Genomic DNA, 20,649 nt, shown 5'->3' on the forward strand with positions numbered 1-20,649 from the left:
TGATATTAAGTTATTTTCTTTTCAACTTTCCATTTCACAGTTTGCGTCAATACTATTTTCAATAGCAAATGTTAAAATATCTGTATTCGTTCTCTGAAAGAAAAGAGTAGCATCGTTGAATTATTCTCGTAATTAAATAATCTGACAAATACTTTTCTATGTGATAGATCAAGTTCATCTAAAATGTATTTTAAATTTAAAGGAACGTATCGAAAAAGCGAAAAAATGTTTTAACAACATTTTCAGTTCATGTTTAGTAATTAGTAGTTTTCGGTAACTATAATAATACCTGGGTGCAAATGACATATGAAGCAGATCGGAATTAGTAATTATTATATAATTATAATTCCGACCGATAATCACAGATAAGGTTTTCCTAGATTTATCTAATCTCACAACAGCATATCTTAATGAATAATTAAAATAAAATGAAACATATTTATTGTAAATCGTAATAATAGTGCAAATTGGTGTATCTCTACTCAGTAGTTTTTGACTATGTTTATCTTATTGTAATGCATTGGGTTAAATACATATCATATTACAACGAAAGATTGAAAATAAATACAAAAAATGTAACGTTTTTATCAGAATCAATCATTGACTTTGCAACATATTCTTTTCAACTCTTTATAAAATGTGTTTATCTTATTTTTATTCTTATCTTTAATATAAAATAACACGTTCTTCTTCTTTGTCTCAGCTAATCGTAAATAATAGTTATGACTTAAATAACTTAATATAAGTATCTATTTACGAATTTGTATTAAATATGGTTCGAGAGCTTCTTTATTTATTTCCAAGATTTTTATTAAACATGAAATGAAAAACATTGTGATATATGGTCTAAAATATATTCTACATATAAAATATGTATTACTGGGCTTCATATGGTACCCCAAAATTCCTGAGGTTCTGCTGAGCATCATTTCTTATAATTCGCAAAATGTTTTATAACAATATTTATTATTTTTAAATTTTAGGGTCTAGTTATTTATTAGATATTAATATAAAATTCGAATTCGGCTCTGCGCGTTATCATTGTACATATTTAAAATATCAGTGTTTTGACACTGGCTGTCTTCGGAATTAATCCCGAACGAAGCGAGGAATAATCCCTGGCAGCGCGTGACCACCAGATCGGAATTTATTAATAAGACGATGGCATTTAGCCACTGGAATTCTTTCAAAATACACACAATCCCTTTTAAAGGCATTGTCTTCTTTTTTTACCCTGAGACGATATTAATATTCTATTTATTTTTTGTGTCGTGGTTCGGTTTTGCACAACGATGACTAACAACTTTGATTTTTCCCAGCGCAATAAAACGATAAAATTTATCATGACCATTTCACGACTTTGATTACTATTTATTATATAACCGTTAATGCAAAAATCGTGTTTTATTGCTTAATAAATTAATAAAATTAAAATATTTGTTTATGCTCATTTTTTTATTAATTGATCGTTCGTAGAACGGACGTCTTTATAATATATCGAGATGTGTCATATGAGCCATATATCAAAATTACTTGGACACGACAGTTTTACTGCGGCTGAAAAGGGTTAATTAACACCGTCATTCTAGGCATCAAAAGCGTTAAAAGTAGTCAACATCAACTTGTTAATTTTATTTACATTGTGATACAGTGTGATAGTTTGTTAAATTTTAAGTATCTGTATTTTTTAAATAAAACTGGTTTAGATTCAATGTTGATGAGATATTCTTGTTATGCAAAATAATTTAAATACATTTTAGTAACTATTTTTTTTACAATATATATTTTATTATAGTAGCGTCCGACTTCAATTAGGTCTGAGCATAGACTCGTGTGTCGTAAAACTACAAGGTATCCTTCGATTAAATTGAAAGCTCGCATGAATGATGATGTAGTGTGATGGCACAAGCGAACAATGTCTTTGCTGGTGAGTTTTGATTTTAATTTAAATACAGCTATGGTCAAAGTTTATGTCTGCATTATGCCAAGAGAGAGGCACAGAGATTGAATGGTCTACCTCGTAATTGACTGTAGTGATTCTCAAACGTTTCTTTCTGCTCTAAAAAAAACTATTTAATAATGGCAAATTATTAATATGCCAGCCTTCTGTAAAGTAATTGCAATGTTTTCAATTTGCATGGCGTAAAATTCATTCAGATTTTTATTGGTTTGCCGGTGGTCAGGGTCGCGTCCTCATAAATCACGAGTGACATGTTCGAAAATGAAAATCGTTCGAGTGTATCAGTCATAATATGCTAATATTGATTTTATTATATCAGATACATACGCGTGTTATGTATAATAGATATTACATTATACATGAACATGTGACATGTACGTGAAATGTATCACAGGCGTTCCATGCATAAACTGAGATAAATCTGCGATATGTGTGATTCATTGACATAAGTTTGTTTAAATATGATCGGTATTTATTGAGATAGTGTCTGATCTGATCCGTTTCCGGGTACTGCTTCTCAAACATCGGCTCGCAGCTATTCAGTTATTTGCACAGGGTGTTAAAGAAGGTTATAAAACCGAGTCACAATGCGTCGTAACTCACGAGACCACGATGCGTGCACGAATCGTTTTGTTTTTACGTCTGAGACGAACGAATTGGAAAGTTGTGTACCTTATTTAAAGATATATACTGGGTGTTGAAGAAAAGTTTAATATACATTTATTAATAAACAATATTGCAGTATTCCCAGTCTGTCTATGAATTTATAAAGCGTTGGCGTCAAATGGCCAATTTGCTACCAAACATTAGATCAGACGACGCCCACGACACAAATAATACAAGATTTATTATGATCGCCCGTTTAAAGTTCATCACGTATTCATATTTGATTGTATCTATTACGTTAAACTTATATGCAAGTATTTTTTCAACCTTATATCATATCATTCAATAATTGAACATATATAAAGTTTTAACACTAAATTAATTTCATAAATGTGTTTTGGCTAATCTCTTAAAAAAATTATATCACATTAGAATTGACTATTATATCGATATATAAACATATTCTCGTGAAATTTGTATTATCATAGTAAAGGCAGCGCAAATTGGGCATTAAAGTTGCTGAAAGCGAAAGGTAAAATCGCTAGAAACGTGATTCAAGATTAAACAAACTCTCGTTTTTATTTGTACTAGATAGTAAGGACTTATACATTTAAGTTTTATTTTGCTGTTTTAATCTATTTATATTCATGTAATTAAATAACTCAAATAACAGGTTAATTGTTAGCTCATTCTTCGTCCATTATCTTCTTAATTATGTAAAATTTAAGTGCTGCGTCAAGCATCATCTCTTGAATCGAATCTCTAATGCGCAATGATTTGTGATTTAAATATCAAAGTAAATAAAGAATAGTATAAAAAAATCACTAAGCACATTGCACTTACAAAAGTCAATCTTAAACCATCGATTTAGATAGTGAAAATATATGTTTGAATAGCTCAAAACATGTAGTTTCAGCAGCAATAACGTATTACATGTAACGAATTAAATGGTTATCTAAATTTTTTTCTGAAAGCAAATTTATCAGATATTGTAAGTTGGTGACTAATATTTACGAATACCATATGCGTTTTTAATTTTTTATCGTTTCTGGGAGATCAGAAGTAGTGACTATTATATAATTTTATTCAGAAAAACCATCATATATTTCGTGATGACTAGTTAAAAATAGAGCTGGAGTTTCTTTAGTTCATATAAGCATAATATTTTTTTTATTGCAATCAATCGTGGTGATTGATCGTGCACAGTGACATCTATTAACTGTAAGCTATATAAATAGTTTATTGAGCTCAGTCTCGTGTTTTACTTCAAGAATAATTGTGTTTAAACCGCTGTAAGGCATTGGGCTAACGCCTTTTAAGTTGAAACTTAAGTAAATAAATGAAATTAAACCCTCTTTGTTAATTATCTGAGCAGTAGTGTAAGATTAAAGTGTTGCATCTAGCATTGATTAATAATACAGTCTTAGTCATTCGTTCTAGGTACTCCAAAATAAATATTAAAATTATATCTTATAATTTAATGTGTAACTGTATCTATAAAACATGATGTCATTTAAATAATTATCTATCTACAAACACAGATCATATTGACATTTTTATAGTGACAAATAAACAGAAGGCACACTAAAAATAAATTGTATGTATTTGGAGGCATCGTCAAAATTTATTGCCATAAAGAATTAACATCAGTATGACAATTTTTTTATTATTTATTTACAGTCTCTTTATATGTGTAACAACACCTATTTTTATTACGATATTGGCATGTAATGAAAACATCTCAATATATGCTTCTCCATATTTATTTATACAAAAACTAATTTAAATTACATAAATTATATATAAAGAATCGCAGTGTTGTCAACTCCTGCTAAATTATTTGAAATAATTATTCATAAATATCTCTATAATATTTAATACATAAAAAACGGTGACAACTTCTCTCGTGACGTCGTGTATACAGATTTTGAGAAAGCCTTTGACAAAGTTTGTCATAGGTTATTATTAAAAAAATTGTCGAACCTCGGTTGCTCGGATAATTTAACTCGGTTATTCTCGAGTTATTTAAGCAATCGTAGACAGTTTATAACCTATGGTGGCCGATTGTCGAAAGAATATTTTACCCCTTCGGGGGTTCCTCAAGGATCCAATCTGGGCCCTCTGCTTTTTGTGTTATTTATTAATGACATAAATACAGCAATTACAAATTCAAGTTTTCTTCTGTACGCAGATGATTTAAAATTATATAAATGTGGACTCCTCTCTACAAAGTGATTTAGACTCTCTATGGAGATGGGCTTCCGTTAATCGTCTGCCCTTTAGTGTCGGAAAGTGCCATACTTTGTCTTTTTCTCGATCTCATTCGCCATCAGCTTATTTCTACCATCTCGGTGGTAACATTTTGACTAGAGAAACTTCCACTAAAGATCTCGGAATCACTTTTGAGAGCAAATGGAGGTTCTCTCTACACACACACGACGTCTGTGATAAATCTTCCAAGATGCTCGGCTTTGTTATGAGGAATGCCTTTCACTTTGACGATCCGTCAGTTATTCGCATCCTCTATGACACCTTAATTCGTAGCATTCTTTATTCATTAGGGATCTATAATTTGGAATCGCCGAATAGCCAAATATTCCCTTTTAGTGGAAAAAATTCAAAAAAGGTATTTAAGATACCTTTACAGAAGGACATTTGGTTATTATCCGTACATATATCCCAGCGCCTTTTTTTAGGAGCGTTGGGATACGATTCGCTGAGCTCTCGCAGAAAGTTGTATGTCGCTAAGCATTTTTTTAAATTACTAAAAGGTGCTGTCGATAATCCAGCTATTCTCGAGGGTTCCGGAACATTTTCGAGAATCACGATCGCGTCCTCTTTTGATGGCCGTTAGGGCTAGGACGTCCGCACCTGCCGACTCGCCTATAGCTGTGGTGATCCGGCTCCTTAATACGCTGGCATTACATATTGACCTGTTTAATGTTAGCTACAATCAGCTGATCCAGTTTGTATCATTTAATTTTGATATTTTGTAATTTTTTGTTATGGTTATTGTTTTTAAGTATTTTTCTATTTATGTATATATAGGTTTTTTTTATTTTGTAAATTTAAAAATTGTTTTCGACCATCGTGGCGCATTAGGGTAACCTGTTAGGCCACGATGGTCTTAATTTAATCTAAAAATAAATAAATAAAATTTATTTTTTTATTAATGCTAATGTCTTATATTAATATGTTTGATAGGTATGTCAAATTGTTAAATCATTTAAATCGTCTGGTGTCGTAAGCAGTGGCGTAGCTAGGGTATGTACTGCCCAGGGCAATCCTTAATATTGCCGTCCCCCCCCCATACATTTTTTGCAGAGTCATAAAATCAGCATTTCTTAAAATAATAAATTATTTATTATTAAGCTCTTGTTATTCGTGGATATAAATCCAAATAAATGTTTTAGTGCATTCAGGGTTAAGAACCATACTATATGATCCCATCGCGAATATGCCGCCTCCAAGCAAGTGCCGCCCGGGGCGGCCCGCCCCCCCATAGCTACGCCACTGGTCGTAAGATCTATATTCGGTTGCCATTTTGTTTGGGTGGATTGTATGTCGTGTATTTATTATGAATTCTATTTTAAGGTCAATATATATAACATTATTAGGAACATACAATGGAGCATCGACTATCATTTGCAAAATCTTGTTTGATGATGGCGATGGTGGAAGCACAGGTCCATATGTCCATACTGTTTTGATTATTGATTTGTACATTAGTATCATAATCCAGTGCATTTTCTGAAAATGTTTTTCCATCATGTAGGTCGTTTATTTAATTACCAAGTATTTGACCTCTTTTCTTTGTTGTTGTAATATTTGGCCATTTATCAACGCATTTTGATAGGTCTGTAATGAGAACGTTACATATGTGAACTTTTATTCCCCAATTTATCAACCATTGTTCAATTCCATATAGGTTTCTCTGAAGGTTTTCTGATGATTTCAACGTATCCTGGTGGAAAATTATCATAGCTGTATCGTCCGCAAATATCGCCATTGTTGCTGAACCTATCTTTGTGAGATCAGCTGTGTGTATTAGGTAGTGTACCGGTCTTAATACACTTACCTGTGGAACTCCAAAATAGATCTCTTTCAGCTCCGTATTGACTAACTCGAAATTATCTATCTTCTATATCAGTGCTGATTTTTTTACCTGCACTTTTTTATTTATATTAATTTTATTAGCAATCAATGTATTGGTATTAAATTAAATTAAATTAAAAATCATTAATCAATGTACTAAAATGATAATGATATCCAATTTTATAAAATGAGAAATTATTTTGTATTATTTATTACTGTAAATTAATGAGCCTGATGATGAATTAAATAAAACGTATAATTAAGCTTTTACATACATTTTTACATTAAAAGACATGGAAATTATTCTAGTTTTATTTTCACAACAAAATTTTTAACTACATTTAATTATTTACCCAATATATATATTAGTAAATTATTTACAAAATCAGAAAGTAAATATTCCAATCAATTAACTATTAGGTACATATTTTAAGCAATAACGGGTGTTAGAAGTATTAATACTTAATTAAAATTTATAATATATACTATTTTTGCGCTCATACAGGTGAAAACGTATCACTCTTAACAAACACCGCAAATAGTGTATGGAAATTCAATGACTTTACCGCATTATAAAACTTACGACCACACTACAATACGCGTGTAAAGTCGACACTTTACGGCGCTAACGCGTACTTTATTTCTGCGCTTTGAACGACGTGCGTTCACTATTCACTATAACATGCAGATTTAAATGCTATTGTAGTCTGGGTTGTCGTTTCTCTCTGCCAATGCAATCGCGAAAAAGATTCTGGTTGTTTCCCTGCTGCAAGGTGCCCAAAGATGAGGTGTAGTACCCACTACATACCACGTCTGTCACGGCGGTGATAAAACGTTTTTTACGCGAGAAAACTGTGGGCGGACGCAGAGCCTTCTTTATTAAGATGATAAACGAGGAGACTCGTCTGATTTATCGCCGGTTTCGCGTTATTACGACGGTAGATTTGTCAAATTTGTGAATAATTGAAAACATTTGGAATTTGCCGCTTGTAGATAAAATGTTTATATTGTAACATAAAATATATGTTCGATAAATATAAATAAGTTAGAGCTTTCATGGGAAAGCTCGAGCTCATTCACAATTCGGCGCCCAAGAGACTTCAACGCCGAGTCATATTCGAAACCCGTCGCCGAACGCAGCCGTTTTAGAAATCGATATTCGTGCGAATGGTTCTTTGTAGCTTATGTTCTTTTCCGTTTTTATTTAGGTTTATAAAAAAATATACTATTTTCTGATACAACAAAACGTTTTTAAGCATTCGACATTCAAATGGTGGACCATGGCAATTTTTTGCGATGCTCTTTGACGCGTCATGTCCAAACAACTTAGTTTTTTGACGATATCGTTTTTTTTTTGTACTAAACCCCACAATGAAAATGGGTGTTGACATATGCAGCGTTGAACTAATTATGTTTATCCACAGATGAATATTCACACAGCTGAGTGAACAGTGTGACGGTCCGTAAACGACGCGGTGTGACGCGTGGATTATGATATTAACCCTTTGTTTGAAAGCACAGATCACACCTTTATAATATACTGGAATGCATGTATAAATTTTAAGCGTTGTATACATTAAGTTATCACATATCTAATTATACAATAAGGTATGTGATCATTTATTTAAGCATGTAAATATTAATATTTAGATTTGGAAAGTGAATTGGTATATTTTTTTATATTATAATATTTATTTATATCTATCTATTATTTTTTTCTATATGAAAAAAAATAATATTGTTTTGAGTTTCTTAACTTATTTAAAAAAATTATAAATTACTCTACTCACGATCACATTTTCTATTTAATTACAACAATTAAAATGATTATATTATCTGCAAATGCATTGCAATATCTATTAAAAGGTTTTTTTAATTGTGATTACTGCAGTATTGCTTGTAAATATTTTTTTAGTTGTGAGTAGCATTTTTCGTATATTTGATCATTAAAAAAAGTTTCGTTATTGTCAAAAGTCAAAGGGAAAAAATTGTATATGTAGCGCATCTCAATTGAACATAAAATCTAATACAATATATTTTCTATTTTATTAGAAAGAAAATTTGATTAATTTTATTGAAAAATCACACAAAATATAACATTAATTTATACCTAAGTATACGTTAAGGGCACACAAGGATCAAGTGGAGCATTGTCCGCGGAATGCCAGCCGCAGGAATGTCTGCTATGCCACGCCAACTGACCGCTCCGGTAATTCGATACTAGTCCATATTGACCCAAAATATCAAACTTCCAATCGACACATCGGGGTTTTCGATTTCAAAAGTCAAAGGCAAAACGAGAAAATGGCCCCATAGACATTTGCCTAATGTTAATAATAAATAATCGATCCATCGTCGCTTCCGTCGACTCCTTGACGTCAAGCCTGGCATGACAGATTGACTCGGACACGCCGCTTTTTGCTGCCCGTGCTCGTAAGATAAAAATCGTGTTTGACACACACACACACCGGAGGCTGGTTGACTTCTTTTCCGTCATGGGAATCGGTTGTGATGGGGCCCGATCGTATGGCCAGTCAGGCGGAAGGCCTTGCTGTATCGGGATTATAAGTCCATTAACGTATCTGTATCCTATTACCGGGTCGGGAAAAAATCTTGTAAATATGTGTCGTGGTTATTATAAGAATATTTTTAAATCTGTATGAATACGCAATGTAAATAAGCGAACAAATCTCACCTGTTGCATATCAACGGTCAAATGTAATATTAATAGTCTCTCACTCGAATATTCCACCTACACTATTCCACCTTGGTCTCGAGCAGTCGGCGTCTCTCAGACGTTCATGAAATCTCAGCGTTTTCCAAAATGTTTCATTAAATTATTTCACCTTTTTATAAGCCAATTTAAGCTTATCTTCAAGGTTAAGATTGCTCGCCGATGAAACGGTGCAATAATTTGCGTGCTTCGACCGACTTCCTTGAATTATCTTATTGAAGATTCGCTCTGGGCTATCAGAAAACGGGAAAACCTGATTGAAACACAATCATCCATAAATATTATTTGCTAACAGTATGTGAATGGGTTAGGTTATACAAACAATTTATGCTTTTATTATTTTCCAGCATAAAAATGTTAATTATATTCAGTAGCTCTAAACATGTTTTGTTCTACAAATGGTCCACCATAGTTGGGTTATGAATGAGCCACGTATAAAAGGGAAAAAACGTAGTGCATCACGGTCGTATAAAATTGTATCGAATCGAAAGTCGTGATGGAAGAATCTGGTGTCGAGGGGCGGCGCTTCGCTGGATCTGCCCTCGACGGACCTCCGACAATTTTGGACCAGCAGCCCCACGGCCCCGTCACGTTTCGTAAAAACTAAACCGTCGATTCAAGAGCCGCTTATTGTTTTTACTGAACTATTTAATATTTTAAACATATAAACCATGACTTTAGAACTTTATTAATAAATTATACATGGTTGAAATTTTATGTTTATACTTATAAGTGAATAAGAACAAATAAGGGAAAAGCACTCTTTATGATCAAAAAATCTAATAAAAAATAGTATTTTGATTATGAATTCCACGTAGTTAGTCCAGTTCTTCCGGTAGCTTTAAGTTTTTGTAAGGAGTAATTTATGCGGGTAGTTAAAAAATAATCTAAGCGTTACACTTATGGTTTTTTTTCTAATTTAGTATGTGAAGATAGATTTTATGTTAAAAATTACTTAAGGTTAATGCATAAAATCAATATTGTCATGAAAATAATTTATTTATTAACTTAAATTATCAGAGCTTTTTTAATAATTGAAAATTTTTCTTTAATATCATTATTATTTAACTAGAATATTTAAAATATATGTGTGATACATTTTATATGGATTGTAATTTTAGTGTTCAATTAACGTACTTTACTATATATTTTTATGCTTATAAATTAGCTTTGGATTCTAAATTTTTACATATAGAGCAATTAGCACGATTTAAAATATGAGAATTTTCTGTTTTTTGCTGATTTCACTGCATTTTTATCGGATCAATTATTAAAATATACAAACTTTGTCGCTTTATATTCAGTGTTCTTTTCGTTTCATTATGAATCACATTATATAAATATTTATAGCTGTTAGAATTTTTTGCTAAAAAGGTAACTCTAAAGTCTAGACTCTAAATCACCACTTCATACATGATTCGAATATCAAATACTATAACCAAATAGTCTCTAAAAAATTAAATAAGTATGAAAAAATTATTTTCAATAAATAAATTAAATCACAGGTATATAAAAAACTATGCAAATGAGATAATTTATTAAATATAACTAATTTATTGCAATAACAACAAATTTAAGGTTCTTAATTTTAAATTGGTTCTTATCTTTGACTTGATTGCTTTCGCTGTTTTTTTTAAACAATGAGTTTGCGAATTAATTAAAATAGTAATTAAGTCATAAGAAAAATTAAGGAAAATTTTTATAGATCTGGTGTTCGAAATATGATTGTAGATGTTGATGTTGGCTTAATAGTTATGAGTGTTTAAAACAATGCGTGCAACGTTTATGTTATTTTTTAAATTATGATAATATCTATTTTCTCAAATTATATGGATACACAGTTAGTTACTCTTTAAATTAAGAAGCATCTTTCAAATAAGTATTATAATACTATATTTAAAATTTCACCCTTAGGTTTGATTTATACGCACAAAATATTTTAAATTAAATTATTAATAAAACCTTTATATAAATGTATAAAATATTATTGAATTTAAAATATTTTTATAATTTCCGTCATAGAAAATTACGATTTGCAGTAAAAAAAATGATTCGCCTGGCAATTTATTTTTCAGTAGTATTTTTTAAATAAATATGAGATATTTTACCATATAAAATTTTGGCTTAATTTTATAATTGCAATACTAAAATAACACAATAGCATAAATTTTAGTATTAGTAGAGCAATATTTTGCAAATATTTAGAAAACTAAAAATATATGTGCCTTTGCTTTTTTTAATTAGATACTATTTTTTATAATTAGGTAAGCTAAATTTCTTATTAAGAATATTTTGTAGATAATATTTATATAAAAAAATGATTGGGAACAAATTTAATATTTATTAAGCTGACTAAACTGTTAATAGTTTAAACACCAATCGTAACATAGAACCTTCTTTAATACCAGCAACAACTAAGCGAGAATAGTCATAGTAATAGTAAAATAAAAAATAGGAGAAAAATAACATATGTCTGGGACTTAGTAATTTAAAAATTCCCGCCTGTGCTAAGATTGCTATGTAATTTAATTAGCCTGTGTTTTTTTAGTATACATTAGGGATTCTGTGTCGAGACAACCCGGGAATTTATTCCCGAGAATTCAAAGATTTTTTGCTGTCTCGAGTCCCGGGAATTTAAAAATTAATAGCCCGGGACTCGAGACTTTCCGAAGTGCAATTTTACAAAAATATGTAAAGAGCGAATTTGATGTCGAGCTTAATTTATGTCTCGATATGAAGACAAGGTGGAATTCCTTATTACCCATGATCTCGAGATTTTGAAAGTTACGAAATTGCATTAGAAAATCATTAATTGATCTTGGCATCGGCCAAATTTGTAATTAATCGAACATTCACGTATTGGAAAATATTTGTGAAGGACTCACTCATATAAAACTGGCAGTTGAAGCTCTAAGTCGTCGAGATGCCACTTTATTAACTTCCGAAATTATTGTTAATTTCCTTTTAAAAAATATATTTGAAATCAACACAACTCTGTCGCACGAACCACCAAAATATTTCAACGACTAGAAATAAAAAATTCAACTTAAAAAAGGAGTTTCAGATATTAGATTCAACTATCAAGCGAACTCCGAATCTAGAGCTTTTATTCAAATCATTGCTTACAATTAAGCCAACATCTACAGAAAGCGAGAGAGTTTTTTCTACATCTGGAATATTTGCCACAAAAACAAGGAACAGGCTATGTGATTCATCATTAAACGCCTTGGTGTTTTTAAAAACATATTTTTCCTTACAAAAGTAAAGGTTTTAACTTAATATTGATATAAATATTTCGATTAAAAAAATTGTAATAAATTAAATTTAAATAAATATCGAATAAAATGTTTTTAAATTGCTTAAATAAATTTTCACCTATCGTACCTATAACACAAATAATTAAAGTTAATAATAATAAATTAATTAAAGTTAATAATAATAAGTTAATTAAAGTTAATAATATTAAGTTAATTTTTTAACATATTTTTTTCGTGATTATACGAAAAATAATCAAAGTCTCGAGTCCCGGGAATTCCCGGGACTTAAAAAATTTGGGTCTCGAGTCCCGGGAATCGAAAAAACTCGAGACTTCAGAATCCCTAGTATACATATATATATAGTAAAATGCTATTTATGCGATATAATGTATTCTAAGTGGCAATGAAAATTCGTTTGTGCATATTTTAAAAATCACCACTATTTATTTTTGTACTTTCAAAAATTATATTAGTTTAATATTTGAATTGAATATTATAGTTTACTTTCGAAATTTATTTGCTATATTGTATATATTATTATTGCACATAGGTTGTCCTAAAAATTGGTCAGAATATATTTACATTTTTATCTTTCGATATTAATATTTATGATTGGTAAACCAACTGTTGGCAACCGGCGCCACCTCAACGAACAACGTCTAGTCTTTCTGCGACCGCAGACTACTTTTTTTCTCTGCGATGAATAATAATCAATTTGAACCCGTATTAAACATATAACGAGGTACTCAATGATACATCGCATTATTATGTAAATTATTTTGACACTTTTATTATGAGTCAATTTTCCGACAGAAGCCCCTCCTTGCGCTGCTGCGTTTAGCTTAACGATCGCAAATCTCGCTGTTGTATCGTTAAGTACAAGCCGATCATTAACGATTAACGACGGGAACAAAGCGATTAATCGACTTGAGAGTGATGAATATATTATGATAAATTATTATCAAATTATAATAATTTGTGTTAGGGAAACTGTATTTGTAGTTTTAAATTAAAATTCGATGAACAGGCACTGTATTTTTAATGCATAAAATATTTGCATATTCGCATCAATATGATAATTTTTGTCGTGTCATGTGATAATGCGGTGATGATGATGACGATAATAATAATAATAATAAGTAATAAGGTTAACCCGTAAACGAGCGTGTATGCGGTGCTTTGGGGAGGCCATTGATGAGTCGGCTCGGATGAAAGAGGCTGCGACGGTGGGCGGGGCGCGGGGGCGGCGCACCAATGGGCGTCCGCGCGCCGACAAAAGGTGCCATTTTTCGTGTCTAAACTACAAACACCTAAACGCAGCGGCTCTCAAAGTGTACGATATAGTGGGTAAATCGACACAAACTAGAGATGAATTAATCGATACTAAATGACTATGTCGTTGAACAGTTGAATCGCTTTTTTTTAAATTTAATTAACGAAACATATCACAAATAATATGAACCTCTAATGTAAAAAATACGTGTATTTAAATAATATGTTTATATGAAATTCAGATGATCTGAATATTTTTTTGGAAATGCTTTTGAATAAATTGGATCAAGTCACAGTTTTATAGACAGTGCGAAAATTCATTCAGCGGTTTTTAAGATATTTGTTTTTATTTTAAGATATTGATAATGCCCTTCAAGTAAAAACATGTCATCTAAAAATGCTAAATATAATTCAAAAAACAATATTAGTTCTTAGTGTTACTATAATAATATGTCTTATAATATATTTCTAAATTAATGTAGGTTCTAATGAATTTAGTTCATATGGAATATATATAAAAATATATGTATGTATAATACTTACAGTAATTTTTCCAAATAAAATTATTGATTCATTCAGTATATATTTATAAAAACGATATTTTTACGCGTTGCTTTAAGATATGAAGCATTTAAATTTCTAGTTCAACTGTATTTTTAATAGAGTATTTAAATGATAGTTATGTAAATATTGATTGATTCATTATTTGTTTTAGTTTTAAGAATTCTAATATAACAAAAAAAAATCTCTAGAAATACTTAAAAGAATAAAAAATAAGCTTAGTTCTTAGGTTATCAGCGTTAGAGTCTTATACTATATTTTATAAATAAGCGTAGGTTCTAATGAGTTCAGCTTATGTTTGATCGATTACTAATTTTTTTTTTTTTAAATGATGTTCTCTTAAAAATATATATATATATATATATATATATATATATATATATATATATATATATATATATATATATATATATATATATATATATATATATATATATATATATAAATAAAATAAAGAAAAAAAAAACATATCTATAGAAAGCATATTATGTTTATTAAACATACAGCACAACTATTTTTTAATCCTCTGAGTAACTTTCTGATTATATTACACAAATGCACATGGTACACATATAAAATCATTATTGTTTAAGTCATGTCAGATTAAATTTTAATGATCAAATCAAATAACTGTTGATTCAATGTGCGTTTTTTAAATATTATACATTTTAGAACAGTTTATACGCATTTTAATATAAATACTCTGATATGCTACTTTAATAGAAAAATCCTAACTAGCAACTCTATTTATTTATGTTTTTAAACTTATTTTCAAGAGTTTCTTTTTATTGTATCAAAATATATACTGATGCTACTACATAATCATTTTCCGTCACGGGAATTCTGTAATAAAATAAAATTGATAATCACACGTCTATAAATAAAATACACAGCGATAGATTTTAGATACTATTATTAAAAATGATTTAATTTTGCACGAAATTATATATACTTTAAATGTGTATCTTAGAGAGTCGGGTTTATGTTTAATTTTTTTATACTAGTATTGTTATATCTGAATGGGCGTAATCAATGAAATCGGTATGAATAATATTAAGTAGCTAGATTGAAAAATTACTCTCGGGGGCGATAACGAGAATGTGATTGATTTTCAAATAGATCAAACGTCAGAACGCCTTCTTATCTTCTCATATTGGCCTCTTTTATAGGCATTAACTATTCAAGATATATTGGTATGTTTATAGGCAATAAGAGGCGCGTCCGACAATAGCGCCGGACCCCCGGTCGTGGAACACACACGTGTGTCCTTTTGGGCATACGCCGCCGCCGGAATAGAAAAAAGAAGTGAAATATTGCGGTTTATTTGAACTAACTAGGCCGTGGGTCTATTGTACCCGGCGTGAGACTGTTTGACGCTCGCTGAAAGGAAACACAGCCGAAAAGTCAAATATACCATCAATAACGTCCATCGGCATGTGTGTGTGTTTGCTTGCGATATAGAATATTCCTGGTCGGCGCCGCTGGAAAAAGGGTCTTCTTTGAACATACAAAAGCAAAAAAATATTTGGGGAATTGTTGGAAATCAATCGAATGTCGCCCAGACAAAACTGGTTCTATAGATTCGAATGGAATCATGTGAAGATGCGCGTATAGTTGTCTTTAATAGATCGATATGGATTATTTTTTTAATTTAATTATACTAGTTTTTATCGAAATGCATTGCCTAATCAGATATATTTTTAAATGTCAAACCGTCACATTTTAATTATTTATTTATCGTATTACGTCTGTGAATTTATTAAGCTGCATTAATCTCTCACTCTATCACCATTTATCAATTGTCAATTTATTTTATATGTTGAATTTAATAATCTATCAACGTCTGTTTGATCTAATTAGTATAAATAACTAATTAACATATTTTTTATATGATCAATTAGCATATAAATCACTGAATATTATTAAATACATGTTTTACGGCACAAATCAAGGCGAAATGTTGAAAATGTCATATGCAGAGTGGAGAGATATCGACGAGCGGGGAAGCGGCAAACCCGTACAATGTAGATAGCACTTTGATTTTGCATATTTATAGTATAAACCGCATCTTTACTGATTCGTACGTGTTGCACGAATGTGAAAATGTAAAGCATTAAACTACATTGCTACCTAAAGTGATTTTCCGGTCGATCGGTGATTTTCAATGCTGCGGTAAATCTGACCGCGTGTAAAGACAAATTAAATTGTTTTCTTTTTTTGCCGTGAATATAGATGGGGGTTGTAATCCTCATTGGCTTTTACACAGCTCGTTGATTTTTCGAATGAAAACTATTTTCGTGCTCAATAGACTTTTCACGCTCAGGCGCACCTTCACGGCGGCATCCGATTACTCTCGGTCACCGAAAAAGGGAAAAGCTTCCAAAAACGCCATTGTCATAACAATAACGTGAAATAATTGGATATTTTTATCTGGCTTGCGATCGACGAGTGTGCACCTTGTTTGGAAATACTTCACTTTCATAATTGATGATTTTTAACTATAATATAACGGTAACGCACACTACTACTTATCCTACAACAGTAGGAATAAACGTTGTAAGAATAGTGGCAAAATATATTTAATTAAATTTCAACGGGAATTCAAAATCTGTACGATATATTAATCTTCCTATAAATACAAATATTTTACCTGTATCTATTTTAATAGAAAGAAATATTTTACTGTACTACCGATTTTTTACTGTAACTTTTTTAAATGTGTTTTTAATATAATATAAAATTAATGACGATTATTTAACTTCTTATCTCTTCATAAGAACAATGAAAAATATAAGTTCTTTTATGCGATTCATACATTTTTACACTCTAAATTTATAAAATATATAATAATGATACACACCTATAAGATTTTTTTATTTCTTTTATCAAATTATTTGTTGCTTTTAATTACAATTATTTTTATAAAAATATATTTTTTTTAAATCATGCGATTCAATTCTAGCGTTATTATCCTACATTCCAGAAAGAGAAACTGCTTTTTACGCCCTCAATGACGTTTTCAAGAGCGTGTGAACAAGTCTCAAAGTCGCCCACCCCCGAAGTTCATCCTATTGTCCACTATCAATAAGAACAATGAGTCCCCTTTTGCAAACATTAAGCACCGGTCGTTGTCCATACACGTCGTCATTGTCTTGCATTGAAAAACGTCGTATATATTTTCTTGCGCGATTCTCACGAAAATAAAAATATAGAACACACGAGCGACAAGGTCGGCGGTGTAATTTACGCTTTTATGGACCGTGTTTATACTTTGTCATTTATTAGCGGCAATATTCACAGTAAATTCATGCACACATAATAAAATATTGGCGGAGATAATTTCGAAATTCCGAGAATGCGATGCGGCCAATGAATACAAAAAAAAAACACAAACACGCCCCTCCTCCGATCCATTAGCCATAAATTAAGCAGGCAACTCTCTGAAGAAGTCGAGCTCCACGTTCATTTGTGGATGCTGCATTACCTGAGAGGATGCGCGTGTGGCGTGATTTATAAAAAAGTCTAATTCGAGAAATCCGATGCTTATAACACGTTTTACCATCGCCCTTTATTTTAATATAACGGATAATGTCTACTGAATATGATTAAGTGATTCATATTTATATTATAAATATTAAAAAATATAGAAAATTAATCAATAAAGATGATTTTTGGGGGAACAATACGATTATGTATTGCTCTACTCTATTGTGGATTATTATTATTATAGAAACAGGTTTTTTTTGTGTACATCAATTTATATCAAATAAATAATTCTCAGTTATAATTACTGATAAAACTTAAAGCTTAAGATGTTTTTATATGAAATGTTTTAATAAAAATAATGAAAGATAAAAAAACATGTTTTTTATACTTACAATTCCACAGCTAAACCAAAATAAAAATATATTTTTGGCAAGAAATAAATTTTCGTTCTTTACGTTCCATTAAAAATATTGACCAGTTTTATTGCTGCAAAAAAAATTAACTAAAAGTACATATATATTATATATTTAATCACTATCTAGAAACTCTTAATTTATATATTTGTCATATTTTAACTAACATGTGCTATCGATATTAAATTCAACTCAATTGTCAATAATTACGTTAATTTCTCATACATTCTATATTATTTGTATTTTAGTGAAGTAAAATTTGACAAAAATTTCATATTGATTATTTTAAACCTTATAAACTAAGTAGAAAATTAATAGAAACTATATTTCAAGTCGAACTATCAATAGAGAAATAAACGACTTCTCTACTCTTATACTTATTTTTACAACACATAGCTTTCTATGGCAGCAAACAAATTAAGAAGTAAATAAAAAAAATATATTTATACGAATATAATATAATTGATTTTAACCCTTTGAGTAGCGAATTAATTTATACACATTTGTTTATTTGATACGCACATGGGAGTGAGTTAGTCTTATGAATTTCTGTTGCTTTTTATTTATTATTATTTTATTATATATTGCATTTATGGTCAATTGTAAAAAAACAGTAGTTCTCAACGTTTTATTGCTTTCATTTATTTTATTACATTTTTGTATTAATATGTTTTAATAATTTATTTTTACACTTTTCTATTATTAAATTTTATTCGTTTATTTTATAATTTTTTTATATATTATTCAGTTTTTGTGGATTTTTTATTCAATTGTCAATTTTGTTATATTTTTTTGTTTCTTTTTCAAAATTTAATAATATTTTTTGTTTCTTTTTTGCTACCTTTTTTAAAAATAAAAATAGTCACACTCAAGTCGTCACCATTAGCGTCATTGAAAAAACATATCTACTAGTGACACAACTAAAAGTTCACGCTCTTGATTTTTTAATTTTTCAATTGTGTTCGCAGAAGTGAGACGGTCTGGTACGCAATTCGTCACATCAGTTTTATGCATCTACAATAACTATAAAATATGCATAAAGTGCGCGAGGAATTTACGGTCATTCATGTCGCGAGGGCGAAACCTTTTCGCGCAAATTTACTATTGTAAAAGTCCACCTTTTATATTAGGCACAATAATATTACACGGGCACAAGGGGCGCTACACGACAATTGAACGATCCGGAGAGGCGCATTCACACTTTCTTTTCAATCTGTAAACAAGCAATATTTGTTGCTATTGTGTTGCGGTTATTTGTTTGCATGTTTTTGACTTCAATAATTTTACCTTTTATACGCGTCGCTGCTTCCCAAACGGATCTGACGCACAATGAATGTATTATATATTGTTGGTTTTGGGTTTTTTGCACACATGCAATTTTAATAGAGTGGACCACTTGGCTTAAGCCGAGTTCCTGGTTAATTCACTCGAGCGACTTTCAATGTCATTGTGATTCATACTTTCAATATTAAATAAGCAAGATAAACTAGAAACAGACAGATATATAATTCAGAAAAGTCTGTAGCACTCTGCGTATGTACAAGTCTATCAGGAAGATTGAAATTTATAACAAAACAATCATATTTTCTCTCGGATTAGGGTAAGTAAAATTTCCAGTATTTTAAAGCGTCTATTAAATTTCTTATAAATAAGTATATAATGTATAGATCTGACTTCATATTGATCAGCATTTTCTGCTGTTAGCAAAACGCCCAAATAAAGGTCGATATTGACACGGATTGAAACGTGAACGATAAATTATTCAAATCGGATTCTGTCTTGGAAACAGTACATGTTGCGCCCGGTGCGTGTGACAATGGAAATCGAGCGTGACGATACGCTCTTTGACAGTTGCATTTAGGCGTTTTGGCCCTTACGTGTTTATACGTTTTACCTCCATCAATATTTACACAGCTTTGACAATTACATTATGTGCGTATGGAAACATTTTTCGTTATGGAATGCCATGATGATTCGTTACGCGGCCCATTGTTCATGCGTCGTTTCCGTTATGGCCTTCTCTCGTCTATCCCCTCTATCTAATACCTGGTGCTCCACGGCCGCTTCTTATTATCCACGCAACACCTCTCGAATTGTGGCTCGCGGACCCCTCGGTTGCCGCCCCCGCTGCGTGCCAAATCGGTTTACCTGTAACATGTCCAACGGGCTCACCTTTTGGAACAAACGCGAAAAAATCTCTAATGCGCAATGAGTTATGATTTAAATATCAAAGCTATCAAACTATAGTGAAAAGTTGTCTAAAAC

The 20,649-nt window shown here is 30.7% G+C and overlaps 1 protein-coding gene across 1 annotated transcript in view; it reads left to right on the forward strand.

Annotated features, from left to right (window-relative positions):
* Positions 1-20,649, forward strand: part of hh (hedgehog signaling protein) — a 55,795-nt gene that overhangs the window by 20,973 nt on the left and 14,173 nt on the right. The window lies entirely within an intron of this gene.

This window comes from Plectrocnemia conspersa, unplaced genomic scaffold (assembly GCF_051122295.1).
Source record: "Plectrocnemia conspersa isolate PC_06_02 unplaced genomic scaffold, ASM5112229v1 ptg000012l, whole genome shotgun sequence".
Taxonomy (NCBI): domain Eukaryota; kingdom Metazoa; phylum Arthropoda; class Insecta; order Trichoptera; family Polycentropodidae; genus Plectrocnemia; species Plectrocnemia conspersa.